Below are 4789 nucleotides of genomic sequence, written 5' to 3' on the forward strand. Positions count from 1 at the left end.
TTTTTAAATTAGCAATGTGAAGCCGCCTGTTTTTCACGTTGCTCTGTGCATTTATTCAATCATTCTAGTTCTTAGACCAATAAAAGCCAATCTGTTTCTTGCTTTCTTATCACCTCTCCCTCCATGACCAACTTCCCACCTCTGCCCCTCCCATGCCCACTGTTTCTGGAAGTTACTAGCATGACTTACCTTCCCTCCCATTGCTGTTTCCACCCAAGTCTTTTTTTTTTTTTTTAATTTTTTGGCCAAGCCAAGCAGCTTGCGGGATCTTAGTTCCCCAACCAGGGATCGAACCCGTGTCCCCTGCAGTGGAAGCATAGAGTCTTAACCGCTGGACCGCCAGGGAAGTCCCTCCACCCAACTCTTAGAGTTGCTCCTCTCCAGATGCAGTCTTCCTTCTATTCCTGCCTCTAGTGCCATGTCTTCAGTGGCATATGAGCATATATTGCTTAGGGTTATTGTTTGAAAGTGGGGTGAGGAAGGAGACATGCAGCTCCTGGTCCCGGTTATGTACCCAAAGCAAGAACGGATTCCTATTTCTTTCTCCATAGCATTTCGCTGCTCTCGTATAGCTTGTCCTTTCTATTTATTTATTTCATCATTTAACAAATATTTATGGGCGGCTGCTGTACATTCAGCCATATTCAAGAAGGAGAAGAAAGAGAACTGGCCAGTGGATTATCAACATGGAAGTAGCAGCCTCCCATCATTCACAAAGGCATATGGACAAAAAAGAGACACTGTCCCTGTGACTGTTTCTCTTCTAAGTAGTTAAAAAAACCTAAGTTCTTTTCATCAGGCCTCAGAATTCCATGTATTTCATATTTTTAAACACTTCTTAGAAAGCGCTTTTAAATATTCGATTTAAGTTTTTTAAAAAATCAAAGCTGTGTAGCACAAATCACACTGTGGATTCTTCCCTCATATATGAAATTGGATTATTAAAAATCATCAAAATTGAGGGACAATAAGGGAAGGAGACTTCATAAAAATAAAGATATATTAACCAGTAGGATAAGATTAATTTGCTTTTCATGGAGAGCAGTTGGATGCAAGAGACTGATTATAATGTAAATTGGCGTTTTTTTAGCATCACCTGATTCCCTCCTTTCTCCCAGCAGCTGCCTTGAGTCACTGCCCTACTCCTCCCTGCCTAGTCCTCCGTCTGTGAGGTCTGTGAGTAATTTAGGTCCATTAAAGTAATTTAGTAATTTAGGTCCATTAAAGAATAAAGTCCTGAGCTTCCCTGGTGGCGCAGTGGTTGAGAGTCCGCCTGCCAATGCAGGGAACACGAGTTCGTACCCGGGTCTGGAAGGGTCCCACATGCCGCGGAGCGGCTGGGCCCGTGAGCCATGGCCCCTGAGCCTGCGCGTCCGGAGCCCGCATACCGAATAAAGCCCTGACAGGGCGCGGTGGGGAAGGGTATAGTTTCAGTTTTATAAAAGATGAAAAAGCCCTAGCCATCTGTTGCACAAAAATGTGAATACACTTAAAAATGGTTTAGATGGTAATTTTATATTATGTGAATTGTGCCACAATTTAAGTAAATAAATAAGCAAGCAAGCAAAGCTTATACTAGTTAGAAGACCCAAAGTTTCATAAAGTTCTAGAAATTTCTTTCAAAGATTTTTCTTCATAAAAGAATACAGTCATCACAGACTATAAATCAGGGATGCAAAATCTTATAGTTCAAAAGTCAGAAATTAAATGTTCTATGAAAGGTAGAGGTTACAGTAGGTGTTATAGCTAATTATACTAAAACAACAGGGCAAATCCAAAACACTTCTTAGAGTAACTAGAGCTATAGATAATACAAGATGAATTATCTTTAAAATTTTAAAACCTTATCACTTAAAAAACTATGGCCCAGATGAGAAAGAAACTGACGATAGAAGTTTAAGGAACCTGATACCTACTGCTTCTAGAAGAAATTCTATTGTTTCTCAGAATATACATTCAAAACACATGTAAACCCAACATGATTTTTAAATACACATAAGCATGCTTGCTCACACACACGCACACACACACACACACACACACACAAGTCCTGGGCCTCTAAATTAATTGCCCTAGATCTGATTATTTCTACAGCTAAGCAGTCACTGAGTAAAATACGTACTATAGTCTAGGCAAACTATATTTTAAATGATCTCTGAATGACCGCCTAATCTATATTATCCAAATAAGGCAAAAGCTTGACAGACAGATGGAAAAGTGGTCATAGTGACAGGAAAGTAAGATGATGGCCAAAAGGAAGTTGTCAGGCAGCGTCTTTAATGTCAGTGTCATGAGAACACCAGAATACCAAGAGGCAGAGCAAAGCTCAAACCCAGATGCTCCTCTCATGTAAAATGGGTTAATTCTGATTTTTATTGCTCTGACTTAAAACATGGAGGGTTTTTTTTTTTTAAAAGAGATGTAAAGCCTAGGGTAGCCGTCATTTGCTGAGTCTATACCTCTCATATATGAATTTCTCATTCAAACAACTTAATTTCCAAATAATTTCACACAGAATTTAAGTGGAGTGTGAGCTTATAAGGTATCGCACAAGATATACATTTTATTTTATTTATTATTATTATTATTATTTTACATCTTTATTGGAGTATAATTGGTTTACAATGGTGTGTTAGTTTCTGCTTTACAACAAAGTGAATCAGTTATACATATACATATGCTCCCGTATCTCTTCCCTCTTGCGTCTCCCTCCCTCCCACCCTCCCTATCCCACCCCTCTAGGTGGTCACAAAGCACAGAGCTGATCTCCCTGTGCTATGCGGCTGCTTCCCACTAGCTATCTATTTTACGTTTGGTAGTGTATATATGTCCATGCCACTCTCTCACTTTGTCACAGCTACCCTTCCTCCTCCCTATATCCTCAAGTCCATTCTCTAGTAGGTCTGTGTCTTTATTCCTGTCTTACCCCTAGGTTCTTCATGACATTTTTTTTTCTTAAATTCCACATATATGTGTTAGCATACGGTATTTGTCTTTCTCTTTCTGACTTACTTCACTCTGTATGACAGAATCTAGGTCCATCCACCTCACTACAAATAGCTCAATTTCGTTTCTTTTTATGGCTGAGTAATATTCCATTGTATATATGTGCCACATCTTCTTTATCCATTCATCTGTCGATGGACACTTAGGTTGCTTTCATGTCCTGGCTACTGTAAGTAGAGCTGCAATGAACATTGTGGTACATGACTCTTTTTGAACTGTGGATTTCTCAGGGTATATGCCCAGTAGTGGGATTGCTGGGTCATATGGTAGTTCTATTTGAGTTTTTTAAGGAAACTCCATACTGTTCTCCATAGTGGCTGTACCAATTCACATTCCCACCAGCACACCCTCTCCAGCATTTATTGTTTCTAGATTTGTTGATGATGGCCATTCTGACTGGTGTGAGATGATATCTCATTGTAGTTTTGATTTGCATTTCTCTAATGATTAATGATGCTGAGTATTCTTTCATGTGTTTGTTGGCAGTCTGTATATCTTCTTTGGAGAAGTGTCTGTTTAGGTCTTCTGCCCATTTTTGGATTGGGTGAAAAAGTCTGAGTTCAAATAAAGATAAAAGGAATACTATACCTTGAAATAACAACAATTAAAAATACTTCAGTCTTGAAAAAGTGTATTTTAGAATTAAATTACTCAAATGTTTAAAAACAAGTAGGGTGCAAGGGTTTGGCACAGACTGTTGCCACTGACCTAGTGGTCACTTAATAATGTGTGTTCGAACCTACGTGAACCTGAGGCCCAGTCCACTCCAAGCCACAGACTTCAACCCTAAATTTAATAACGAAGACCAGTTCCCCCGCCTTAGACAGGCAGAACCAACAGATACAGCAGGAGAGAAGAGTAATTAAATCAACAACTTGAAAACCTAAGTAAAATATTGTTTATAAGTCAAATTTAGCCTCATGTTGTCCTTGAGATTTTTAAACTATTTAGAATGATGAAATGCATAGAGACGCCACCAGGGGGAGCTGTTGGTAAACCAACAAGAGCCCTTTCGTGGCCACGCAGGTAACACAAGGAAACAATCTTCCCATTTCCACCCTACTGGGATATCAGGATGAACTTGGACAATTCACAAAGGAGGGGAGGGATTTTAAAACAGGATATGTTCAAGAACATGTATCCAGAAATAGAGCATCACGCATAAAAAAAGGCAAACCGAAGGGAACACCAGGCCTTCCCTTATCTTATTTTCTCATCACAGATTTAGTCATTTAAAAACAGGCAGTCTTTGCTTCTTTTTAACAGAGCATTACACTTGAGATATATTCACTCTTCCTTCTCTTTGGGGAACAATCCACTTTAAAAACAGCTGGAAAGCTGAGTATCCTGGGGGGGGAGCGGGAGGGCGAGTCTTTCACTGGGACCCCTGGCCCGCACCAGCCAGGCTCCAATTACCCTGCACATCATTTCAGTTCAGAGTGCTGTCTTTTACCATTACATTCTCAAGGGCTAAGTGAAAAACGAAAGCAAACAAACAAAAACCGAAGTTTTAAACCGCAAATCGAGTTCTGAAAGTCTGAGTCAGGCTTTGCTGTGCTCAGAATTAATTCCACTATTCCTAACTTGTCCTGAAGTGAAGTCACCAAAGAAAGAATCGCTGAAACTTGAGGACTAAAAGTTATAAGCCTCATTATGATTTAGCTTTAAAGCTTTCCCAGGAGTGACAATACAAAAGCAAAGCTTCTCTCACAGTGCTAAGGTTTTGTCTTTATATATATATATATATATATATATATATATATATATATATATATATATATAA

Source organism: Lipotes vexillifer, unplaced genomic scaffold, assembly GCF_000442215.2.
Source record: "Lipotes vexillifer unplaced genomic scaffold, Lipotes_vexillifer_v1.1 scaffold564, whole genome shotgun sequence".
NCBI lineage: Eukaryota > Metazoa > Chordata > Mammalia > Artiodactyla > Lipotidae > Lipotes > Lipotes vexillifer.